The sequence below is a fragment of the Seriola aureovittata genome, chromosome 14 (assembly GCF_021018895.1).
Source record: "Seriola aureovittata isolate HTS-2021-v1 ecotype China chromosome 14, ASM2101889v1, whole genome shotgun sequence".
In the NCBI taxonomy this organism is placed as follows: Eukaryota; Metazoa; Chordata; class Actinopteri; order Carangiformes; family Carangidae; genus Seriola; species Seriola aureovittata.
Window position 1 is genome coordinate 19,990,130 of NC_079377.1, and position 27,903 is coordinate 20,018,032.

The 27,903-nt window shown below is 39.5% G+C and overlaps 1 long non-coding RNA gene across 2 annotated transcripts in view; it reads left to right on the forward strand.

Moving 5' to 3' along the window:
* Nucleotides 1-27,903, forward strand: part of LOC130181241 (uncharacterized) — an 81,271-nt gene that overhangs the window by 11,303 nt on the left and 42,065 nt on the right. For both annotated transcript variants that reach the window (XR_008829542.1, XR_008829541.1), the window contains exon 2: nt 8,176-8,225. This is a non-coding gene — a long non-coding RNA (uncharacterized LOC130181241). The remainder of the gene's footprint in view (nt 1-8,175; nt 8,226-27,903) is intronic.

Here is a 27,903-nt window from a genome sequence, read left to right on the forward strand (position 1 = left end):
TACTGGGACACAGCCCAGTATTCTCACAAATACAATCTTGTTGGACGTTACAATTCACAGCAAGTGCTAACTTTAAGTGCCAGTGCAGGAAGCAGTGTGACCTGTAAACACAATGAGGCAGAAAATAAAGGGGTCAGTAGTCTTCATCCTATTTTTGTAGTTTACCGAAACTGACAGTCCAACATTCACACCCACTCCGCACAACAATTGACTGGGAGTGTGTGGAGGTGTATGCAGCATTTGAACTTCCCTCCGAAGCTCTCATTTCTCATTCTTCACACACAACTGCTTCCATCATTCTTTTTGTATGTATAAATAATTGCAACACCACGCATACCTCTGAGGAGAGACTGTCCAAAAGCGTTTACTTATTATTGGATGGTAGTCTTTATACTCTGCCTTGAAATACTTCAGCCTTCAGACGTGGTCAGAGGATGCACTATACAGGGTAGTTTATTTCAGGCATGAGTGTGAAGGTCGGTGATCTCTCCCTAACCTTAACCATGTGTTGTCTAACCTAACCCATAACTTGGCCATGGTTTATTTACCATCTGCAGATGTAGAAAGCAACAGTTTTAAAAAATGTTGGCATTAGCTGTACATACAGCAAAGCCACATCAAATAGGTACGTTATTGACTGCAGGACTGCTGCACTTTATTTATGGATGTTATTTTGTCCACCCCTGTGCACGTGCACGATTGATAAGTATGCTGTGAGAGCAACAGAAAAAGAGAGATTCAGTTAATGGGTGTGTGGGTGCTCGTCCATTTCCACTTGTGAAACCTCTTAGTCCGCCTGCCCAACAGTGTTTCCATGGTAAAACATCATCACAAAAATTGTTCCACCTTACGTCAACACACAGAAACAGCCAGTAACCAGAGGACAGAGGTGGAAGTGTTGTTTTTTAAGAGGTGGAAAGGACTGGTGGAGGCACAGACAGACAGATATAATCAAAACATTTAGTGGCTTGTCGAAGCCAATGAGCAGAGACTAGTTGAATGAAATGTTTTTGACAAAAGAGTGGGAATATGGTGCCAGAGTTAGATTATAGGGCTAAATTCTACAAAAACAAAGCATGATGGATGTATCCGTTCTGGGTCAGAGGAAAAAGAGGGACTGAGTCTCACTAACAAAGGAAGCAAGAAAATGCCTCCTCTAGTCAGGTTGTGTAGTTTTCTCAGCTTGGATAGATGATTATTAGCAGTTTTAGGGCATCACTTCCATACACATGTGGAAAATGAATATGCTATTGTCAAATTACATTATCATTTGAATATAGTCCCCGATAGGCTTCCATAACTACCTGTGCTGCCACAAAAATGTATTGGGTTTACTTTTCCCTCAGGACAGGAACATTCAATTTGTTGTGAAATGCTGTAGGTAAAACAAAACCTGTGAGAAAGTCACCCCAAAGACCTGTAATTAATGTCAGAATTTTACCATAGGGGAGGTGTGAGAAAAATGGTGTCATTCTAAACTTAGATAAAGTATTTTTAAAGACTAGCTTGTTGAGCTCGTTGTGTAAAGTTATGTTGTTTTCTCTGTCTGAACATAAAGATGTATGATCTGTACACATAATAAAACAATGACGACAGGAGACAGGCTCATGTTTTCAGTTTCGTCCCAGAGGATGTACATGTAGTATGTTATAGAATAGCCCTCGACTGACATTAACGTTAATGTTTCCAACATTAGCAAACCACACAATTCACGCTGAACACACAACAAGAAACAATATTTAGCTGCCTTTTTATATTGAACCTTGGCTGTTACCTGGGTACTTCCCATTGGCGGTTATCCAGGAGTGAGGTCATCAGCTGGACCCCTCTCACCTGCTGAGTCAGCATGGATACCCTGTAGGAGTGTAGAGGTGGAAGAAACCGCTCGTCTGGTTGCTCAACAGTGGTGTGAGAGTCTAAATGAGTCAACGCTGATGTGGGAGAAAAGACGTTTGCCACTTCCAGCCGACAGTGGCAGCGCTGCTGAACAGCGCTAAAATCTATAGTCCGGGAAGAAATGATTATGCGCCATCTTGGATTTCAGATGGGTTAAATTGGTAGCGTAATAACAGCAGATTGCAGTTACAATACAACTACCACAAAACTATCATAAAACTGTCACAATCACACTTACAGAATATTTTTAGAGTGGCAGAAATAAGAAATGTGTCTTAGTCCCACTTTAGTTTAACTATGAACTCACAGATAAACCTTTAAACACACTTCAGATTCAACTGCACTGTGTTTGAGTAAGTTGTGTTGTGGTTACTTACGCCTGAATGATGTTGCATTTTTTTCTGTTGCGCAGGTGAATTTGTATTTTTTCATTTCACGTTTTCATTGCTGAACATTACGACTACTGAATGTCTAAAATACGTGGACCACTCGGACGACACTCCAGAACTGCATTGCCTAAGCAGTTATCTGTAACCCAGAGCCATCGTTCAACTGCTTCATTCACTCCACTTAAAAATAGCCATTAGCGTCTAGCTGTTCTGTTGTGCTTCATTTGAGCTAATGGATCTCTATCTGTAAAGTATACACATGTAGGGAGAGAATATTTCTATCTGCATAATAACATGCAACGCTGAAGTGTTTTTACAAGTCAGTAGCCTAATAAACTCCTCTATAATGAAACAGGATAAAGTACGACATAATGATACAGTAAAAATCATGTTTGGTTCAGCATTAACACATTAATGTGTTAACATGGCCAACAATTCCTTTAAACAATTGTTTTTTATAGCATTTAATAAATGACCCTTGTGAAAGAGCTGATAATGATGGCAATCCCACTGAGAATCAACGCCTCACTGCGTTTTACACGCTTTCTGCTTATTCTTGTTTGACTGCCTGAGATAAACAGATCAATACCAGTTCACCAGTCAACAAGTAATAAAACGGAGCTGGTGGACAAAACTTGAGCCTTGATGCCGGTGAATACTTTCACATTTGTCAGATGACTAGAAACAGGCCTAAGGAGAGGTGTTCTGTTGCTCTGTGTTTGCTGGAGGCACGACTGGGCAAAGTGTTGCTAATGTGACCTAATGGCCTTAAGGAATGAAAGTTGCTGTTTCAAAGAATTATGATCTCACAAGATACAATCAGAGGTTCTGTTTTCTGGCGCTGCGCACTCACCCAAAAACTGCCAAAAGGCTGATAAAATATCCTAAACTTCCAGAAAAAATACAGCAACAGCAGACGGATGCCGACAGACTGCTAACCAGCCATAAATAATGACTTAGTAGGAAAAGTAATTATATGGCATTTTAAGAAGGAAAATCCTGTCCAGTGCCTTGAAAGACTCGGTGTTTCTATGAAGAGAACAGCTGTATTCTTGTTCTTTTTACATGTCTAAATTTACTTAAGACCATCACGGGACGGTTTAACTGTCCACATAGCTGGACATGTTTTTATGTGTTTAACAGCTGTTCTGATAAAAAGAAACCAGTCCTATTTAATGTGTGATCAGTTGTTTCCTTTAGTTGAAGAATTAGTTTGCCAATGACTAAGCACAATGCTCAAAGAAGTACATCTTATCTTATTTTTAAAAGATGAATATTAAAGATATTTTAAGTTATTCATAGGTGCTTAACTCAAAGCAACGGTTCAGCCAGTGTTGAAGGTTGAATTCCCACACAGACACTAAAGATAGAATGCTTGTCCTATTCATTCTGATATTATGTGTAATGGCTCTCCTTGACTCATCCGTAGACTCCCACAATCCTCCCACAATGAGCTCTTTGCTGAGCCAGCACTTCTCAAAGGCTAACTTTCTCTCTTTCTCTTTATGGGTCTGTCAGTCTGGTTAACTGTGTGTCATTGAAAAAACTAAAAATAGATTTGTCTGTGACTAAAATTCATGCATTAGAAAACCTATAACTATATATATGATCACTGAGTACGTGATTGAAGTTGCTTCATTAAGACCTCCCCTTTTTCTTTTTATCTTTTGTTCCTTATCTTTGTGGTTGAGCAATATGGAGATACATTTGTAAGTCAAACTCTGTTGGCACCACTGTGACACCGTCTTGGTAAAAAAAAAAAAAAAAAAAAAACATCTTGATAAAGTTGATAAGGTTTTAGTTTCTATGCAAGTGTTACTTTCTTTGCATGTTCAGCAGCTGCTCTGACTTGCTGCTAAGTGCAAGAGAGTGACCGGTTACTGACTGTTCTAAACAATATAAGAATAATACAAGTGAAATCTTCCAATAGAATGTTTTTATAATGATCAACCTGGTGGTGATTAAGGTGACATTCAGTAACTTCTACACATTTGTCTTTTAGATATTTTTGGCCATGGTTTTTGGGATGGGAATGTTGGAGCTGTCGATTGGTTGGCCGCCTTTGGTTCCAGTATGTAATATAACAACTAATTGATGGACTGTCATTACATTTTATACGGACATTAATGGTCCTTAAGAGGATGAGTCATGCTGACCTTGGTCCCCTGACTTTTCATCTAACTCCACCTTTTAATTTGTCCGATATTTTGCTTTGTGACCAAATGCCTGCAAAATAAACGACATTGTCTTCAGCTGCACTTTGTGTACGGACTAATTAGCAAATGTTAGCATGGTAGCATGCTAAATGAAGGCGATAAACATGGTTAACATTATACCTGCAACCTGCATTGTCGTTGTGAACGTGTTGGCATCACTATTCTATCCTTAGTCACTAGTCTTGTTTCTGTGTGTGTCATTTGCAAAGTGACACAATACTATAGTTGAAAGGTGAAGGGGCTGAAGAGTAATAATGCATGGCAGCTTCTGACTGGATGGCCTTCTACTGCAAACTGGTACATGCAGTATGCAGTGCAGCAGTAACACAGTAGAACTGTCACAAACGCTCCATCGGCCATGTACAAGCAGAATCACAGTAACATCTTGTGCAATCATGTGTGTGTGTTCCCTATTTTCTGTCACTGCCAGTGCGACTACGCAGAAAATGAGACGTGAGACATCATGCCCAAGTCTGCCCTTGCTTCTGTCCGTATATGAGGATTTGTGTGCATGTGTGTGTTGTGAAAGTCGTGGGAACTGCAGAGGAGGATGTGTGTATTTATGAAGCTGGCTCAGAGTTCCCATGATTTCCTCCGGATAGAGCGGGACAAGGCGGGAATCCTTTTGTATCACAGTAACCCCAGAGGCAGACTGATTTACAGTATACTGTGAATATAGACAGAATAGTGGTCATATCCAGGATTCACACTTTTTGGTATTGTGCAAGAGTTCAGGTTGGTTGCCTCTCTATAGTGATTAAACATGACCTGAAACATTGCAACTGTATCAGAGAGCATGGTTGTGAGGTTATATCTGACTGTACAACAGCCTTGAATATCACAGATGAATAGAAACAACAGGACGATACGTTCTCAGGGTGATGCAGTAATTTTGTTTTCAGTTTATTCTTTCTCATTACTGTTGTGTCACTATTTATAACTTTTTGAAAGATGACAAGTTCTTAAATGTCATAGAAAGTGTTGGTCAGGCTTAGGGTGCAGATGTTTCACGTGCCCTGATCTACAAAAAACTACACGAAGGAAGTGATTTTAAAATGAAACCATTTCCAGTTGAACCCAAGCGAATTAAAAGAATTTACAGCCCCCAGTAGCCAGAATGAATCTGGCCCCCGCTGAGATGGGTTCAGACTAAGAACTGATGATATATTCATCTGTAATGAATCATAGGTCACCAAAGTTGAACTGTGGGCCACAAGGTTGTATAAACCTGCACTTTCACAATCAGCTTTATTTCAGGTTTTTGTCTCAGAGCTCTACTGACCGAGCAACACGTTTGTCATCCCATGTGGCTTTGACACTGCTGCCGCGCTGTGACTCTGCTCAGAAAAAGAGCTTGTATTTTTGTTCACACTTTGCAAGGTTTCAGGCGACTTGATCTGGATGGAAATGTACCTGTCTGATACTTATGGACCTGTGATAAACCTCCTAAATCGCAGAACAAGGCCTTGGTTTGCTAAGGTGCTTTTAAAGGAATAGTTAAGCATTCTGGGAAATATTGTTCGCAGGTGGTGGTTAGCTTAGCTTAGCACAAAGACTTATGGCTCTGGGAAAAAGGTAACCTGGTTCTATGCGAAGTTAAAAAAAAAACATGCTTATCTTTTGTTGGTTTTACACTGAAGTATGTGGTGGAACTATTTCTTGGTGAATAACAGCTGGGTGAAACCAAACCGGTGCTGTATCAGGCAACCTGCGGAGAGGCTGCTCTGCTGTTTGTCAAGAAACAGTTCCAGTGCATAACTCCACTCCAAACACCACCTATCATTAAAATGTAACAACAGATTAAACTACCAAGACACAATGTGTTTATTCGTGAGCTTGAGAGCTGCTGGTAGGAATATTTTTAACATGGAGCCAGAGCCAGCTGTTTCCCGCTGCTGCCAGTCTGTATGCAAAGCTATGCTACATGTCCTGATTCCAGCTTCGTACTCAAAGCGGCTATAATTGAATAACAATGTGAAAACACAGCGACAATGTGAAAGAGGTCATTCGTAGTGATGGACCTACAGAGAGTATCCCCCAAATCTGCAGCTCCCTTGGATTTTCTGAAGCTTTATAGTGAGTTTCAGCTCATTGTTTAGCTGTCTAGCCGTTTTTGTTCACTATCAACACCGTTGTCAGCATCGTTTTTGGCCCCAGCAGGCAGCTGTTTTCAGTGGAAAAGCTAAAAAAAAACCACTGTACACCACCTGCTCAGCACCAGATAACAGACAGACACAGGTAGCAACTATCTGGTTAACACAGCGGGGAGATTAGCAGCTAAAGAGACGGATATTTCCCTGGGGAGTTGATGGAGAGTAAGAACAGAGCTAAAAGAGAGTCACTATTGAACTTGCATTCACCAGGTGTCCACAAACATGACTCTTACACAGTGATGATATGTCAATATTGTGTTCCCAACCTGTTTACACCGGCTCCGTCTGGCCAAAAAATAATTTACTGTTGGTTTAAAGTATTTTTTGCAAGCCAACAACCACTTAAGCTACAAGTTATGATTACACGGTATTTGTAAGTGCTAAAGTTTTCAACAGTAGCAAAGTAGGAAAGAGTTGTGAAGTTAGGCAACTTGATCAGTAATGTCAGTATCTATATAAAGTTTAGCTACCATACGCTACTGCTTATACCAGACCAAGTAACCCCTAAACCTGACTTTGTCCCCTTGAGTGTACTGAACAGAGTAAATGTGTGTTATATGTTCTCACTCTAACACACAGCCTTTGGTTTTGATCTTCTGATTTCACTCTCAGAAGGAAAGCAAACAAGCAATTTTCCCAAAATGTTGACTCAGTCCTTTAAGTGAGGCGCCTAGATGGATTTCCCCATCACTGTATAGGATGGATGTGAAGCGGAGTGATCAGTTACCCTTCCCTGGATGAATAAAAATTAAGAAACCGTGCCTCTGGGAATTCTGGGAAAAGGGAAAAACTGTTTATTTCTGAAGTTAGCGGCACAGATTGTGCTGTTTCTCATGACACACATGGTGAGGTCAGTTCATGGGTCAACTTCTCAGGCTTTCTCTTATACACACGAACACACACACACACACACACACACACACACACACACACACACACACACACACACACACACACACACACACACACGTGAAAGAGGAAGAAAGAGTGTGCAGCTTAAGTAGGAGAGTCTTGTGTTTTTGCATGTGCATATGTGTGTTCGTGTGTGTGTGTGTGTGTGTGTGTGTGTGCGCGCGCGCTTGCCTCAGAAGTTAGCCAGTCATTAGAAGAGAGCTTTTACAGAGTGTAAGAGTGTAAGAAGAGAGGAAGTGGTGGTTACTGATGACTCAGCCAAGCCATGCATTTCATTCTCTCTCTCTCTCTCTCTCTCTGCACTCTCCTCCCTCTGTCATCTGCTTTTCTTCATACATTCTATTCATTCCTCTTTTCTATTCTGCCTCTTTATTTTCTGTCTCTTCATTCACTCATTCTCTCTCCCCTGTCTTTTCTCTCCTCTCCTGCTTCATCTTGACCTTTGGAGGTATCTTTGGGAGTGTGTGTGTGTGTGTGTTGTGTGTGTGTCTGTGTGAGTAGGACACTCAGCAATGTGTGTGGGAAGATAACTGGCTTCCTTCAGAGTGATTAAAACATTCCTTCTCTCTTCTTTTTCCTCTCTCCTCTTTCTCTCTCTGCCCTTCTTAGTTTGCAGTGAAGACTTTCTGATGAAGAGGAGAATGAAGACTGACAAACTGGTAAGTGAACGCGAGCTAGACTTCAGGTTTCTTACAGCACTGGCTGGTATTTTTCAAGCTATGAAGGAATGCAGGTCTTGGAAAGTCTCTTCTGTCAGATTTTAGTGTATGGGCTAAAGAGCAGGCAGGATTCAAGAGCTAGCTGGAAAATATTACAAATGTTTCCAGAGCTTTGGTGAATTGCACTGTGTGAGGCGCTGAACGTCCATTTGATGTTACTTTGACTTGATTTAATTTCTCTTAAGTCTTCATAAAGCAGTTAATGAATCGCCTTTTTATAAATAGATCATAGCGCTGGATTTTCAATAAGTATCACAGCATGCAAAAAAGAAAAAAAACAGGTTCGCCTTTTGCAGCGATGGGTTAAAAATAGGAAATGTAAAATATGGCAGTATGATCATCACAGAGCGGATGAATTGCACTGTGAGGGCAAATGTTTTCAGTTCATTGGCAGTCAGTCAGGTTGTGGCAAATATTGGCTATATTTGGCACTTGGCACGGAACCCGTTTCTCCAAACTTAGTCATATAATAATGGTGTGACGCACTGAATACACCTCTGAAGGGCTGAAGTGAAAGTGGCAGTGTTGTATATCTCCTGGTGATATTGCAGCAGCTGTCTTCAGATGGAACAAGGTGATCAAAGAGCTCCAGCTCAGGAGCACTTCAGTCACCTTGATCAATCTGTGTATAGGAATGAGTCTCTTAGTGACGTTAGTGGGAGTTTCGCAATCTGTATTGACGCACATTATACAAGATCTGTAAGTAGTATGGTATATCAGAATACATATGAAAAAGACTAAATATACACACATACTCCAAACACACATACTCCACTGAACTCCAGATTCACATTTTGAGTCAATAGAAAGGCTTTAAGTGGGATGGCTAGAAAGGATGACTGTATTTCTGCACAGGTTGCATGCTCTTAGTTTTTTAATAATGTCTCAGAGATGGAGAGATGCATAGAAATTATTTGGTTACGCCAAACTTGTAATGTATGACTATGTCAACTGTACTTAGCATTAAGACGTTTTGCAGATGTGCAGTAGCTGCAAACATCTGATTGTGTATTCAAACCCATGGCTTTGCTGCCTTAGCGGAAGAGGCATGATTGAAATCTCTGTGGATGATAGGGTAGTGGTAATTTCTGGGTAGCGTACAGGATGAGGAGAATTTTTTTGGCCCATGGGGGTCATGTGATTTGTATTTCTGACTGTAGCTTCTAAGACAAACTCGTCTACAGCCGAGCCTGTTCCTGAGGCCTGGATGACTGCACACTAGCCTTGGTGCTTGTAAACAGTTGCATCTTACAACATTAGTTGCTTTGCTAATGTAGCCTACTGACGACTAGCTAGCTAAACATCAGTATTGAGGTGTGTTTAGAGAAAATACAAAACAAAATTTCACCTTGTTATTAATGCAAACTTAACTCAAGGACCATTTATGCAGTCTTTGTGCTCAGCTCAGCCTCTGACTGATCTCAGAACTCACCAGAAACTCCAGGTTTTTCTGTAATTTTCTCTCCGGTCTCTCTCCAATGTCCCCCCATCTATAGACGTGTGTAAAGTCGTATTTTCCTTGGGTTTTTTTTTTTTTTTTGCTTATGTTGAAATGGTTTCACATTGCATGGTTGCATTTTCACTTACATTTCACCTGCCTTGAGCGAAATCGAGTCAGTCTGCATCTATTTGCATCTAAATCTATCTATCTTTTTAATCATTGTCCCAACTTGTCAAAAGCGAAGCATGAGTTCAAACTAGGGACCATCTTTCAATAGGATAACAGCGACCATGACCTACGAGTACTCCGTAGTTATTACTATTTTATTACTAAATTATCACGTCAATAATCAGCACTCATCGGTCGGACCACAGCCAGCTTTGAACTCGGGCTTCAATTTAATCTCAACCATACACTTGTAAAGTTTTGTGACTGTATCTTACACAGTTGTGATGTTATTGTGTTCAAAAAATCTGTCCACAGAAAGAGAAACATATAAACACTCAAAACCTCAGTCTCTGTGGTAGTTGCTGCTACAGTAGGTGTCCCCAGGGCCACGTTTTTCCATGATCACGCACACACATACAAACACACGCACTATATTTGTGGAGACCTCTCTTTGACATAATGCATTCCCTAGCCCCTTACTATAACCTTAACCATCCTTAACCCTAATTCTACCCCTTACCATAAAACCAAATCTTAAACCTCAAACAGCCATTTCAATTTGTAGGGGTTCAGCATTTGGTCCTGGTTGTTGGACCCCATGAATATAATGAAACAAAACCACACACGCACACACTCGCACACACAGAGACACTGACAAGCTGAAATACCAGCCCTGCTGTTGCAGCTGGTAAATGTGTAGTGGAAAAATATTTTTTGATAAATTTATTTGTCAGGGACCATGAACAAAACCATTCTTTTCGTACAAAGAGAAGAGACGCTATGCATCAGATTTAGCTACTAGCTACTCTCTGTCTGTTCTGGGTTGGTCTACAAAAATACGCCATCCCTCAAGAAGTTTTCCCGTTGCTCAAAAAGTAGAAATAAACACTACACAGAGCCTTTTCTCCTTTGTTACACCAGAGGGAGGGATACGCAGTTTGGGAAACAATGTCATTATCACGTCTCTGTGATTTGGATAAAATAATCACTATAAGCCAATATTTTGTCAAAATATTAATATTATTAACAACTAATTGAAAGAATTAACCATTTATTTGTATGAGTAATGTGACCAAAGGTCTCAGAACAGACTGTAAGCAGTTAAGGCCTTGAATTTACCCCAAAGAGAATTCAGACACCTGTGTAATGAACTCACAAGTGGCTCTGTACACTAGTGAGAAGTCACAACTATTTCCTGAATACAAACAATTTATTTGTGAGTTTTGCTGTTGCTACATAGCTAGCATTAGCATTAACAGCAGTTTACTTCACGGTCTAGAAGAAACGTTTTGAGTTTTTTTTTTTCAGCATCAAACTTCATTCCTGTACATGCCAAGAGCTGTGTCCAGCAGTGGAAAGCAACGCCAATGTTAACTCTTGTTTCTATCGCACCTTTTCTTCTACTGAAGTTAGCATGCTAACCAGCTATCCGCCGGCCTGTCTCGTCATTTTCCGATAGTGACTCACTGTAGCCTCCAAGCTGCCCTTAAGACATAGCGCTGCTCAGAGGGGGTATTATCACCTTTTGTATTGTAAACACAACCCTAACAAACCAAGCTCTTGTCAAGCAACAATCCCCACCACCCGCTCTCGGCAAGAAACCACGTTTAGCGTTGGAGAAAACATAGAATTACCACCTTAACACCTTAGCTTATAATAAAGTTTGGCCATTGCCCAGAATAAATAATAAAGTCAATAAGTCAATATATTCACATTTTAGAGAATATATTTAATATTTTCCTCATACTTTATATAGTATTTATCAACCAAACCCATCCACTGTTAATCAGAATGTTAATTTTTATGATTTGTCCCACGTGATCCAAGGATTAACCGCAGTGACCGCAGATATGACTGTGATTCGTGCATCACTGCTGTAAACACAGTATTGCTGGGTTTTGTCTACACAAGGAGATGAATGAGACATGTCGAGTCAGGATGGTTGTAGGAAGTCTGCTCATTTCCACAACCTTTGGGACGTTCAGATGATACATTTTCTGTCAGCGTTCAGATTCTTGTGGCTACATTAATATAGAAAGTATAATTTGGGCTGACAGAAAAGTTACGAGCACTACAACATTATTGTCTTCTCCATTTCTAAAGCTCAGAATGGTTCATTCAGTCTGAAAGCAAGAAGTCAGATAAACAACTGAGCTACGAGCTCATACATAACAAGAAAAACTAGATGAATGGTACAGATGCAGTTACGTCACCAAGAAATATAACGTTGATGAGCAAATGGAGAGGGAAGTTTGTGAACTTGCGAATTCCCTGCCAATGTGGTTGATTGTGGAAATTAAGGGATGCCGCCAGACGGCCTGGAAATCCCTAAAACTATTGCATAGTTGGCAGATGATAACTGGCTTTGCCCCAAAGGCTGCTCTCGACCAACATCAGAAAATACCAAAGTGAAAGGACTTGGGACGGGCGGGGTGAGGTGCAGTGGTTGCAGTTAGATTTCAGCCCTTATGCTTCATGTTTAGGCTTAAATTTGAGGAAAGCATTAAAGAAGTCTGGCTGGTAGGGTTAGCTGGTAGTTATGGCCTGCTTTGTGTTTACGAGTGCTGTACGGTCCAGCGATGTCCATCCTCACACAAAAAAAACCTTTTGAAATTTCTATTTAATTATCCCCAAAAATCCCTTTTCACCTGTTTGCTGTTAGATCCCTGTTCACTATTTTAATACAGACATTTCTTCACTGGGCTTCTTCATAAATGTTGACCTTGGCCCTCATAAATGTCAGTATTAATCAGTAACATCAGACTGTGGCCAAGAGAGTTCGTCTTTACAGTAAAGTCAGTGGTCAGGTGAACACACACACACACACACACACACACACACACACACACACACTTCACAAAGCTTTTACAAAGTTCTATAAGTGGTATCAGTTTCCATATAATTGTCATAAGATTCACATGCGCGCGCACACTCACACACACAAAACACACTCACACCCACCTATGCCAACCCTGTTCCGTCAAGGCTCCCCCCATTTACGGTAAATGTGTGTTTTTGTCATCCGTGGGCCTGGATGAAGTGATGCAGTTAGTTTTGGTATCATGTCCGTGGCCATGCATCTCCACCACCGAGAGAGACAGAGAGCAGTGCAGCGTGGGTAGGCGTGGGAGGGCTGTGACAGAGATGACTCAGCTTTCTGTTGCCGGGTAGAGAAGCACCAAACGCTCTCCCACCCCCATACATTTTAAAAAATACTGTATCTAACGTAGTTCTCATTCAAGCTTCAGCCTTGGGTAAACACTTACCAAAACTGCACTTGGATAACATTTGCATGGTGCATTTCCCAGCAGCCATGTTCCATCCTCTGGAGCTCCACTGGAGAGTTAGCTGTGAGTAATTAATGGATTAATAAATAGCAAAACCAGGCAGGAAACAAAGAAATACTTGAAAGAGATTGTTGAACTACAATGATCAGTTAACTTGAATAGACAGGTTGCTGTTTGCTTTGTTGCCCGGCAAGCAAGCAAAGCAACCGACTTGAAGATGTAACGAGCCACTTCTAAAGCTTTCTATACCACTGTCAAACCCAAAATGTGCCAAAAACACCACCTACCAGATACTCTGGTTAGCTGACAAGAAGACATTATCCAAACACAGAATCAGGAACAGAGTGAAAAATTGTTTCGTGAAAGTCTGGTTATACGCAGCTAATGTAAAAACATTTTGAAGGAAACATAACACCGACCAGATTATGTTTTCAATCTACATAATGAGGAAATGCCATGAAATAACATATATGGTAAGTTTGTATTATAATGCGCTTTTCTCTGGATCCTCAAAAAAAATCAGTAAAGCAACTACAACTCATCAAAAATTGAATTTAAAACTCTTTCAATGATTTACAAAGAATGAAATGGCTTAAACCCAGCTTCTAAAACCACGTCCCAGCCCGTGCACCCAGCTCCTACAAAGCCCAGTAGAAGTTACTGTCAACTTCAACTTTTAATCTCTAATTTTAGTGTCATTTAAAAAGAAAAAATCTAAATTCTAATTTTTAAACTCATGTGTTGTTTTTTTTTTTTCAAATGTCCTTATTGTAGGAGTGTTTTATTGTTTCATTTTCCTTTGGTGTGCAGAACCTTTTGAGTTGTAACCACCGTGTGGCTTTAAAAAAATAAATAAACTTGAAACTAGAAGTGATTACACTTGACAGCACAAAGTAATTCAGAAAACAATTTAGTAATAAACAAATCTAATTGTAGTATCCAGGGTTGACTCATCCTGACTAACAGTGTCCAATGAATTCTGTCGACAGTTCATGATATTCAGCTTGTCGAAGCCGTTGTTGAGGATATACTGTACGTGTCCACTCACGTCTTTCATCATGTCGTCTCTAAAATTCACAATCCTTCTGAAGACTCCTTTAGAAATGGCTATGTTCAGGATTGACTTAGTAAAGGCACCTTATTTTCCCCTTCTGTTCATATTCAGTGGTTCTCACCTGTAAACATTATGTTAATATCAAAGGCCTAACAAATTTGTTATAACAATTTTGTTGTCAGTTGCCCAGTTTCAGTTTATCATGGACTCGTCTACCCAAAAGTCTCAAATGTTTTTCATGTCACTTAGCTGCCATACTGTTGTCCACAAATTCCAGTTTGATATTGCTGTAATAACCTTTACTGTGTGTGAACATTTTTATTCTAGTGACTAAAGTCACAATGATGAAACTGAAACGTGGAGAATTTAATCACATGGTAATTCTTCTTTTTGTCCCGGAGTCACATGGCTGGGACAGTCCACGAGGAGTCATGGGAGTCCCCTGACGTGACTTTGAATGAGATAAAAAAAAGAAAAAAAAAGAAGAGGTTTACAGGACACCTGTAACTGTGTGTGGGCTCACACTAAGCTGTTGTCAAATATTGTCAAATAATTCCCACTTTTACCATTTTACCTAAGAGTCTCATTAGTGCTGGTTTGGCTGCTGCATCAGCTTAAATTACACTAATGGTAAATCTTAAAACGTGTTGATTCATGTTGATTGTCAGACTGATCTGATGAAATGGTCAAATGAAAGTTCTACCTTCCAGATTCGATAATTAATCTTCTAAAGCCACAAATGAAGTGAAGGGCTCAAATTCAACACCACTCAGAGGAAATGGTTTTAAAGAGGTTTCACTTGGCTGGGCCCAATATTTCACACACCACATGACATTATAGATGCATACAGCAGCCCCTCAAGGACATGAAGAGACATTTTTTTGTTCCAGCTGGGTTGAGAGGAGTATATATTTATATATTTGAAGGTTTGGGCTCAGCAGATAAGAGCAGCTACAGAAGAAGTGAGAACTTGCTATGTGTCATCCAGTGAATTACAGCAGTAATGAGAGAGCAGAAAATGACTTGGCACCACGTCTCCCTCGAGGTATACAGCCATCGCCCCTGTTCTTTCAGTCTGAGAATAGACTGTATTTTACATTTTAATGATAATATTCCACCACAAATGCACACAAATGAATGTATTTATACAAATCATTGCACACATTAGAATTAATTAGCCTTAAGGGAATGTTTCAGTTTTCTCCCTTTTTAATCAGAAATCCATTTATATTGTAGATTTACTGTTAGCTTTCGACTCTATTACACAAAAAAGATCAAAAGATGGACTTTGTACAGCTGTCAGATGCTCAAAATTAAAACATTTTTTTTGACTTTGACCTTGACTTCTCAGACAATGTTTCCCTGAAAGTTGAAGCTTAAAGTTTTTTCTTGATTTTGGAAACAGAACAAAACAATCTCACCACAACACCATTTAGTAGCTGGTCTGGAGTGAGACAGTACAGTAAATACATTTTTAATTCTCCCGAACAGCTAAAAAGTGGACCTTATGTGGATCATATTACCTGCAAGGTCAATAATGAACTTTTTTTTTTACATTTATTAATGAGACTGAATAGATTTTTAATCAAATAAATGAATGCATCATGTTAATAAAACCCTGAATGTATAGTGTTTTAGGTCCAATCTTTTAACACTGACTTTAACATCCAGCTAATCGGTCTCGCAAAGAGAGAGAGTCCAGATGCTTTTATTGATGCTGTGTGTCTGCTGCGGTGCTAAAAGTACCAGTGTTATGGTGCAATTTTCGACTGAACTTCACTTAAAACGAGCCCAGTCGAGCGTATTTTTATCCTGTGAGTGCTTTACTGTAAATGCTCAAAACGAAAACAGACAAAAACACGCCGCAATAAAACAAACAAGAAAAACAACCAAAGACAGAATGAGGCAAAATGCTTTTGTATGCAATGTGCACATGTGTGTGTCTGTGTGTGTGTGTGTGTGTGTGTGTGTGTGTGTGTGTGTGTGTGTGTGTGTGTGTGTGTGTGTGTGTGTGTGTGTGTGTGTGTGTGTGCGTGTGTGTAAGCGTTAGTACTGGTTTGAATCAAAGTTTTGGTTTGTGTGAGTATGAAACCTTGACATTGTCCTTAAAATGCCTTCTCAGTGTACATATTCAAGTCAGTAATACATAGTTTCTTATGGGGTCAAAGCAGCACATGTCGTATGGAGCGTTTAGGAAGTTTTAAAAATGTTGTAACATTTTCCTAGATTTTAATAAAATCTAAATGGTGTTAGAATAGATGATGTGAGCTTTATGCTTTTAAATGACAAATAATAGATTTACATGGAAATTTAGCTTCAGGGATCTAAAAACTGTCATGTGGCAGAAAAGGTCAAGCAACATGGAGTTATTTGTGTGTGTGAGTGTGAGGCTGTGTGTGTGGGCGTGCAGTATTGCTCATATCGTAATTTTTGTGTCCCAAAATGACGATAAACCTTACACAACACTCTGGATACGAGCTTGTGTGTGTGTGTGTGTGTGTGTGTGTGTGTGTGTGTGTGTGTGTGTGTGTGTGTGCGCTCTCATGAGTCAGATACCAGGTTCGAGATCAATAGTCAAAGCTGAATATCTTTTTCAAGGTGAAAACAGTTGTAGGTCACTGGTTTGTGGGTGTGCATGGGTGGGTGTGTGTGTGTGTGACTGTGTGTGTGTGTGTGTGTTCTGTTGCACCTTTACTCATCATGAATTACGCTCAGAGATACAGTAAATGACTAAGAACGCCACAAACATCACTCTGCTCATTACTCAGGGGTTGTAAGAAAAGTCACAAATGACAAAGGCGTTTTCAGAAGTTCATATTCTACAGTTAGCCGTCTCATTTGTTGGCTTCAACTACTTTTCTTTATTCTGTTTTTTTTTAACTCTTTCAACTCCCAGGTGAAAATGACTAACATCCTCTTGCAAGAGGCATAATTTACTGATTTAGCTTTATGAAATATGGAGGTTACAGGGTTCAGTTCATTCTTTAAAATGAATCTACTGGCAACCTGAAGCTGCTTCGTGCTGCAGTTTGACCATGGACCATGACCACGTTCAGTTTAAGTCAGTAGAAATTCTCTGAACAAGATGCCATCACTGAGAGGACTGACAGCCTCTAGTGGTCTCTGTGCTGCATTTACCATTTTTACAGCTTTGCAATGATTAGTCATGTTTGTTTTTATTCACTGTTTTAAAGCTGAAGGCTTCAGTCGTGTCACCTTTTCATTCATTTAGAGGAAAACTTATAGATTCCACACAGAAAAAGCACAAGAGCAAATTAATAGATATAAAACTTAAAAACAAAATAAAAATAAAACTATATATATTACAAGCATCTACTATTTTGAAATAAAGTATGGAAAAGGATAATTAACACTGGAGCTGCAAGGATTGGTCGATTGGCAGAAAATTAATCAATAACTTTTTTTGATCATTGAATCTTTTTTGTCAATTTTAAAGCAACATTTCCAAATATTCTCTGGTTACAGCTTGAGGTATTTTTTAACACAGATTCTTAGACTGTGGGGAAATTTACAACATTTAACATTTAACAACAGTTTTTTGGTATTTTTTTTAAGACTAAACAATAAATCGATTAATCAAGAAAATAAGCTGCTGATTAATGAATAAAGAAAACAACTGTGAATTTCCTCTAGCATAAATACTCAGTATAAAGTGTTTTTGTACAAAGATAATCACAAGGAGACAAACATTTTTAAATACAAACAGTGTGACTTTCTTGTACCTGCAGAAAACAGTGTTAGCAGCTTAAAATACAGTTGTTCCAGTTGTGGCGGCAAAACCAAAGTGTGTAAAACATTTATTATAATGCAGGAGGTGACAGTTGTCAGGGCGAAGGTACAACAGCAGATGTTTAGTTAGTTAGTCTGTAACAAAGTAATACACATCCCATCATTGCTATTGCTGTCAATAAGTGTTAGTATTTACCTTGCAGTGGAGTTTATAAAATTAGGACGTGATTCCACAGTGGTGGCGTCATGTGAGGCATTGTACTAGTTGAGACTAGTGTAGCTAATAAGTCTGACCTTCATTTTGACCTTTCTTGTAAATCTCTTTCGTAAATATCTTTGATGTTTCTTGTAAATCCTCTCAGTAAATGTCATTTTCCATGCTGATCTCGGTACCAAACAGAAGAAAATAATAAGTTTACAGCCTCCAAAATCTCGCCTTCCTCTGCCTCTCAATTCTAACCACACAGTTTCAACTTCATGTCAGGTTGCCATGTCTAAATGTGAGATGACTGTCGTCGGCTCTTTCCATTCTTCTTCTTTGTGATCTTCAAAACAAACAACGTGATGCCAGGGAGAGGGGAGGGCATGTAGAGAGAAACAGCAGGGCTCATGGGAAAGTAAAGTAAGTCTTTACTCTTGGGATTATTAGCACAAACAACACCGAATGAAGGATAGGCCTGCTACTCATCTCCACCGTGGAATCCTTTGTTTATGAATCTATATGTTGAGGGATCAGCATTGACCAAGTGCATCATGTAGCTGATTTATTTCTGAATTTAGTTCATATTTCAAAGCAGCAGGTAGAGGATGTTTGGCTTTCTGCCGTACGTGCGAAAGTAGCGCCACTCAAAGCGCTTTACACTGCAAGCCACAGTCACCCATTCTTCCTACATAGTGTTTTTTTTCTACCATACACGCACACTCAAACACCCATGATGCATCGGGGGCAATTTGGGGTTCAGTATCAAGGACACTTTGACATGCTGACAGGAGGAGCCAGGAATCGAACCACTGACCCTCCCTACTTCAGTAAAAGTACCAATATGACAGTCTGAATATATTACAAGTAAAAGTTCTTTGTATAAGTAAAAGATTATCAAAAAAAAGGCCAATAAAGTATCTAAACGTGTCGGTGTGTAAGCAGCATTTTAATGTTCCAGTAGTTTAGTGCAGTGGTTCCCGTCCTCCGGGTGGCGCCTGTCTGAAGGGTCATGAGATGACTAATGGGAGAGGAAAGAAGAAAAAACAATGTTCTGTCACATACATTTGAATTCATTTCTGAAGTCTTCTCTGATCTTTTCTGGATAATTTCACCTCTTTGTTCCTCGAACAGTGATTTAAATGAAACCATCTGAGCAGTTTAGAGGGGAAATGTCGCCAACAACACATCTGAGCCATGATGACCGGCTCCAGCCAGACACTGTGGTCACAAGCCAGGAAGACTGAGAGGCTCTGGGTTAATCTTTATCAACATATTATATTTTATATGCCTATCATGTTTTTTGTTTTTTTCTTTTAAATCTTAACCTTGGAGTAAAATCTACAAGACTACCCTCTGTAGTAGAGTACAAGTGTACAATTCCATAAAGTGTAAATACTCCAAATGTCTCACTTGAGTAAATGTACTTAGCTGCTTTCCAGTCCTGAGAGTGGATAGTGTTTGTAGTAACTGTCTGTGATCTCATCCCACCGTACAGCAGTGCCTCCATGAGTGGAGTCAGAGTATTCCTCAAAGACACCTGAGCAGGGTGGAGCACGGGTCGACGGGGCAGATGAGCCACCAGATATTGTTTTAATATTTACTTTTTGAGCAAGAATGCACAAAAACACAACATAACCAGACGGGAAGACAAAACAAAAACTTGCCGGAGTAACAGTACTTGTCGACGTGTACCCAGATTTACTGTTTCTCCAGCGTCCGCAGCTGGAGAAATGTCTGAGGAGGAGAGGTAGATTTCCATTCTCTCAAAATGAGCCTTTTAGCTTTAACCATGTAAAGGGTTGTAAAGTCTGCTGGGTCTCATGAGGCCCCGGGGGGGGGGGGCTTTCAAAACCACCACCACACCAAAACAGCAAGTTCAAGTTTAAACCTTTATTATTAATTACTCTTTGCGTGTCATGTGTAGATATGTTGAGGAAACATAATTCCTTGTGGATGTGGCACTGAAGCTGGTGAGTATCCTCGCAGCTTGAGGCAGGAAGTGCTCGTACCTCCGGCCAGATGTTAAGGAGGTGGAGAAGCTGAGCCTGGGGTCACTGTCTGGACACAGTCTGGATCCATTTGTTTCCCAACAATTGTATAATGAAACATTTCCTCCCAGAACATTTAACTTTGTAGGCCAAGCCCAGAAAAGACAAGCGGAGGTCCCCTCACTTGCTTTTATTTACAACTAATTTCTGGCACAGCAGCGTTTACACCTGTTGACGGATAAACTAATAAATACTTTTATTTATTGAGGATACACTCTGATTTTGTTATGACATCCCGAAATCCCCTAATTTCCTCTCAGCTGAGTTTGAGAACATCATGAAGACGGGTTTCAAAACATCAGGAGAACATTTTCTGAGGGATCAAGTGTGTATTCAATTAAAGACGTTCATTTCTTTCTCTGTGACTTTATGGTCATGATGTAGCTCTGCTCTTTGAGTTGGGATTAATACAAGAATTAAAGACGGAAATTCAAAAGTCTTGTTGTCAGTGCTCACTGTGAACAATGGATATTTATTTTAATCTTCTTTGTAATCTAACACCTCCATGTAGGTTGTGTTTAAACTCCAATGGTGCGTCATATTTTATGTGTATATCATAAAACGAGGAGGAGCAGGATAAGACAGTGGAGACCCTCAATTAGTGGAGCAATTGTCTAAACTGTGATGAATTGTGGGTGAGGTGCTGGAGTCCGTGTTACCGTGTTGTTGAGTGTAGTCACATGTTGTGTTGCTCCAAAGGTTTCCGTCTGCTTTCCAGGAAACACCGTCAGTGCTCGACTGTGTTTCCCCTTCATCATCAGCATTAATAAGTCACGGTGTGGGGAGTGTTTACCTGGGTGGGAGCAGATCTCATGGTGTGGGTGTTTTAAGAAACTGAAACAAGGTGAATGACAGTAATATGAAGTGATGATACCTGGTAAATGTCACTGTGTGTGTGTGTGTGTGTGTGTGTGTGTGTGTGTGTGTGTGTGAGAGTGTGAGTGTGAGTGAGTGAGAGAGAGAGAGGGAGTGAGAGAGGGAGAGAGGGAGTGAGAAAGAAAGAAAGTTGTAGTTCCATGTCCCTCCACTAGAGGGCGGCTCCTTCCCACAGAAAACAGCCTGGGCCTCCAACAGTGTTTTTCTCTTCTTCAATCCTTCAACTAACCTGCGTCTTAAATACTTTTCTGTCAACTGAAAACATTATTATCGACGCTTTGCTCTTAAACTTCGATCTTACATCAACATAAACCGCAACCAACCACTGTTTTATATAGTAATATATATTATATTATTACAAGTCTGTGCTACCGGAGCTTTATTTATCTCTTCAGTCCAACACTTTTTCATAGCGGTTGTCGGCAAAAAAAAACGTGTTTCATCCTAATAATCGCTTTAATATACCATTAATATTACTTTAAGTTCTGATGCTGTATCTGTGGCACGTAGTGCTGCGTTCAAAGTCATTTATACAGAGCTTTTACAAAGCTTTACGGTCTGTTTATTCTCTCTGATGGTCTCTATTTATACTCCTACAGACGGAATTACAATGCTGTTTTGTTTTTCACACATTAAGTTTGATCTTTTTCTATTTCTCAGAGTGATTCTCTTTATTAAAATCACACAGTCGACATTTTTTGCTGTTAGAAAACAAGATGGTTCAGATGTGAAATCGTTCTGCTCTCGACCTGCTCTCGTCGTCGTCGTCGTCCTGTAGCCAAGATCTTTTAGAAAATGCGGTCATTTCTTCATTTAGTCATTTTGTTATTTTTCTTCTCAGGATTTCAAGACGACCACAGGTTAAATGTGATTTTTACCAAAACGAAAAAAATGCCGCACGGGGTTATAAAAAAGCGTTTGTCTAATATCCACGTTCAAAGAAATATATCACCATCAATAACCACATAATTCACTGGCCTTTTCTGTGCTTTGTGTTTGATTTTACTTCTAATATAGTGGGGAAAATGTAATATAGTGGGAAATATTTTGAGAAATGGGATTATTTGTAACTTGCATTAAATGTTTGGTCTGAGGGAAGACATTAGAAATATATTAGGACATACAGGACTGCGCTGTTAATGTTCCGGTGACGCCCGTCAAAAGTTTTTATAAAAATCAGAAGCAGAAAATTAAACATTTCTTCATATTTAAAAACATTAAGTTTCTATATTTTTAATCTCCCACAGCTTCAGGAAATGACTCAACATTTGACAAGAAATAATATATATTATAAAATATGTGTAATGACTAGTGACTGCAATTTTAACTTAAATGCTTGTGTATTTTCGCTTCATCTATTAATGACAGTTTTGTACTCGGCTACAACAGGTAACATTTGGACCCAGTTTGTGCTGAGATGTGAAGGCTTGCCACACTCAGAGCTCAGACACTAAAACACGTTTAGAGCTAAAATATTTTTTTTTAAAAAAGGAAAAAAAGATGAAAAAAGAATAAAATGAAGTGCAAATGTGACCTTTTGGTCATTTCATTATATCAAGTTTATTTCCTGAGGACACTGCGCACACTGAAGCGGTTCTGCTTTTTAACACGTTATTTATTTATTTATTTATGCGGCATTAATCTATTCATCCATGCTTTTGTGACACTCCGTTACTTTGTAATTTGATATATTATTTTCACAATAGCCCGTTACCGAAGTGGGAATATGAAAAATAAAAGTCGACAGAAATGTAGTTTTATTAATTTATTTAAACCAAAGGAGAGCCAGTCATTTGTCCCACGTCCCAATTTAAACAGCAGATATTTTTCATGACTACAAACGTTTGATTTGAATAGAATTGCTGCCTGTGCACGACGTGGAAATCTGTCGATATTGTTGACTAGTGTGTTTATCACTGAGTAAATAACAAGAACAACAAGAGACGATAATGAAAATGTCACAGCCTGATTAGCTTCCTGTGTGATGAGCAGGCAGACATTTGACATTTTGGGCTTGTTTTCCTTTCCTTTCTCTCTCACTCTCTCTCTCACTCACTCACTCATACACACGCACATGTGCACGCGAACACGCACACACACAGGGTCAGGGTCAATTCACACGAGCAGGAATTTATGATCAACTTGTTTTTTTGTTTTTTTTTAATATGTAAAGAAGTATAGAAGGTGTCTTAATGACATTAATACCATTAATAAAACAGTATCTTCTGACACAAAAAAATAAAAATCCATTTAAGTTTTTAAAGTCTGTTGTGACTTTATTTTTTTCACAATTTATTTTCTTTTACATATGACAGAATTTTTAAATCTGTCATTGAAAAACACTCAAAAGTGTCTAGTAGCATTTTTATTTAAGAAGCTTGATCAATAATCTATTTATTCCTTTGTTTGAGGATATTGGCATATGTATTTACAGTGACATCTAGATCCTTTTATGTAAACTTAACCCTGAACTTTATAGTTTTCAGGGCTGAAATTAATTCTAAGACAGAAGGCCTTTTTATCTAAAAGCCTCGTCCTCGGTGTGTGAGTCATGTCTCTCTACAGCGGCATCAAAATATGTCAGTAAAATCCAAAAACAGATTTAAACAAGCTCAAACAAGAACCCAGTTGTGAAATCAACTTCAATGTTTGAATTTCATTTTCTTTGAACTTTGAATATATAAAGTTTCACATCTTTATTCTCGTGTGAGTGTGTTTGTGTGTTTCTGAGTCACCTGCGGTTGTGATGGAGATAATATTCACCCCACTGATGTCTCTCACTTTAAGTCAGCGTAAAATGGATATTAGAAATGCTAAAGGTTGAATGCTGTGTTACTGCAGTTGAGACAGTTGTTGTGCATGTAGGAGGCAGACTGGACTAGGTAACAGCTGCTTTAACTGCAAACCAGACAATGCAAATATATAAAGTGTGTAGTGGAAAATAAAGAAGGTTGAAATACACACGCAGAACAACAAACTGAAAATGTAGCATCACCACAGGTGAACATTAATTTATACTTTTCCCATGAAAGAGCCTAAAGCTTTATGTAATGTCTTCTATTCTGCTGTCACATAAGATGATGTGTATTATTAATTTATATTACAAGCTCTGAGTGAGTTTCACAAAATCCCTAAAATAAAAATCAGTCATCACAGTTAACAAAATACAATATTTTTCAGTCTAAGGGAAAACAGCATGCACATATTCACGTCCTGATAATCTTTTGGTCTGTGTGTTTATCAGGTTCATGGTGACCTTTGTGTGTGTGTGTGTGTGTGTGTGTGTGTGTGTGTTCAGTGGATATCGGTTCAGTAAATCATCATAAACTGTTATCATTATATGAACTAAACTATAAAGCTGTATGTAAAGCTCCTGTGGTCACAGTGCTCCCGTACTTTCAGTGATGGATTTAGGCTGTTGGAGACTTAATGAACTAGTTCATGTCTTGCGGTGGCTGTTTATCTTATATTGGGAAAACTATTCTTAACCAGGGTTTAGTCTGTATTCAAACTGGTCAGGTACACGTGGATCTTTAGTTATTAGATTATGAGTTGTGTAATATTTTGGTCGTAGAAACTGCAGCTCAGTGTAAGTTGCTCTGGAGAAGTGACATGAAAACACTCTGCTCTGAGTAATCATTTGTCTGTTATGACTTTTCCCCAACTATTTAAAATTCTTAAAATTACACCTACTCCTTCTGTCTCATTGAATAATTCAGAATCTATCCAAGTAATGTTCATTTCAAATGTTCCAGTAGTCCGTCCTCAGTGTTTGGATCCTGGAGGCTTTAGGATTCCACATCACACTTCTGTCAGGTGCTTATTGGGCAACGACAGGCCACAAACCAGTTGTGAAATCCTGCTCGTACTTACATGTCTACATGTCAGACTCGGATTCAAGTTGAGCACAGATATAAAAACAAACTCTGCACAGTGAAGGTCGAACATCCAAGTGAACTGTCTGAAGGAGGCAATATTTCACCTCTGTTTTCCTTCTGCAGCCCACAGGTGATGGTCCTGCGTGGACTAATTGCTCTTATTTAAATGCAGCTCCGCTCGCAGGGGTTGTGTCTTCGCCTGGTCCCTTCACAGATTTATGAAAATTCATGTTTGATTTAAATTCATCAGATTTCAGATGAACATCTAGTGAAACTGCATAAAAAAATACGGGACTTTCATTCGAATCGTTTTCATCTGCTCTGGGCGAGGGTGGGGAGGTGACACCTGCTTCTACAAAAAGCACTGTGGGCATCAAAGCAAAGCCTGTTATACTGTTGTGGTTATGAGCTACTCTGTTTTAATGATGATACAGCGAGCCTACATGTTTTTGTAGAAGTTTAGTTTCAGGTATTTGGCAGAGGTATGATACAAACTTGTCATTAGAGCTCACATCTCCTATGTCTTTGTTTAGCTCTTACAGTGTTGATTATACAGGTAATTATAACACCGATGTGTTTTCTCATTGTCATAGCTCTGATCCAGAGATGTTTGTAAATGAACAGTGCCGGACTCGAAGCCTTTTGTTTTGTTTTTTTTACCCCTTTGGGAAACGGGGGGAAAAAAAAAATGGCTGCAGTTTATACATGTGTCTGTACGAGAGTAAACGCCTTCGAATTAAAGTTGAACGTCAGCACTTTAACCTTGTTTTCACTAGTTCATTATAATGGAGAGTCCGAAGGAAGCTGCCAAATTCTCTCAGAATGAACCACACATGTGATGGGGCAGAGCAGTTTCGGCTTTCCAGCTCGCACCCTTGGTACTCTTGTAGTTGGTCGGTTAAATGGAAATGTATGCTGCTGTTTCATTGTGGTTTCCTGGACTGGACAAGGGATACAAAGGATCATTTCACTGTACAGCTGCTGATGCACTGAGCTCACGGCACAGAATCACAACAGTGCAGATCAAAACTTCATCCTGGCAAAAACACTTACAGCATTTTGCCCATTTAAGGAAAGTGATAACTGATAATGTATTTATTTTTAAGTTGGATAATGGTACTAGTGTATAAATTTGCAGGGACATCTGCCCTGCAGTGTTTCCTCTGAGAACATTTCCATGAACTTTCTGTTTAAAGGGATACGATTTAAAAAAAGAAAGATAACTAAAAGAGGGAAAATAGATGAGAGATGAGCTTTAACTAAACTCATGTTTCTCTAGTCAGGCAGGTAGAGGTCCAATTTGTTTTTTTTTTTTACCTGGCTATGAAATCAAAAGTATCTTTGCACCAGTGCAGCAAACATAAAGCAGAGAATCACAAAACTCTAATACCTGATTTAAGCTTGGGAAAGATTTTTATTTCCTCATTCATACACTGAAACTACGCTCATACAGATGAGTCGGGGCAGCAACTTTACACACATTACAAATGCATGCTGCACGGCCACACTGCTCTAAAGCACAGAACTTCATTTGAGGTTAAATCCTAGTGTTCCCGAAGGAAGCAAATGTTATGTTTCAAACTGAATTACAGGGAAATTTGTATGAAATGATGCACAAAACATCAATAAGATGCCCATGCCCGAAAAAGCATGAAAAACTTTGGGATTTCAGTATTTCAATATAAGCATCATAGACGTGTCATTCAGAGTGAAGAGTTATTTCTCTGACTGAAATCTGCTTGAAGGGACAGTTTTGGTCAAAAGTCAAAGGACAATCAACTTTTATTAGTTTTGCCCCAAACATCTGAAGGGAGGATTGGCACTGGAATAATCTGTGTCTGTCTGGTTTGAATGCTGACACACTGGCGTGCAGTGGGTTACGTAAGGCCTCCATGCGAGATGATGTTGAATCAATAACAGCATTAAAAACACACACCACTGTCCCAGTATTTACATCTGTCAGAGATGCAGTTGTCCTAAAGTAACTTAGCTGAATTGCAGAGCTAATTTAAGCACCGCTCATATCACAGGAAGAGGTTTCAGTGTTTTTCAGCGTGGAGTGAAAGCCTGTGTTTTGTGTTGAGTGGCCGCTGTTGTGAGGCTTCATGAGGAAATCAGGCAGGGATCCTGCTGTTCAGCTTGCCAGCTATGGAAATGAGAGATTATCTTTTATCATTAAGTCACCCTATCCCACTCAACCCAGCACACATCCACGCACACCTCCACACCCATATCTGCTAACACCCTCATACCCTCTCACGCAGGTAAACACCCACACACTCGCCGTGTGAGTGCGCTTCTATCAGCGCGCACTTTTAAGTGCACATCTTGTAAACACGTTTGTCAGGTGTTCGATGTGTCACTTGTATTTTCTAAAGACATCTGGCACACTGGGGCCTTCATGGGTCACCTTGACAGAAATTATAAACCTACTGTGTAGGTGTGTGTGTTTGTGTTTTTGTGTGTGTGTGTGTGTGTGTGAGATACCTTTTAGCTTTTTGATTTGACTTATTGCCAACATCATTGCTCATCTGCAGTGTCACAGTGTTACATTTCACTCATTCATTCACTGATGTTTCAGCTGAGGCTGCTAACGTTTATTTTCATACAGTCAAAAAGTCTAGAAACTGTAAAAAAACAAACAAAAAAAAATGCCCGTTATAATTTTCCAAAGCCGAGGGTGATGTGCACTCACACAATTAAATGATTAAATGGTTCATTAAGGGGCGACCCGATAGCCGAGTGGTTAGGGCACCAACCATGTGGGTGCAACTGCCCTGAGCAGCGAGTCTCTGGCTCAGCTCCCAGCTGGCCGGAGCCCTGGTTGCATGGCAACATGTCCCAGTGTTGTCTGATGTGTTACGTTACATCAGTCTGCATAAAAAAAAAAACAAAAAAAAAAAACTCAGACATG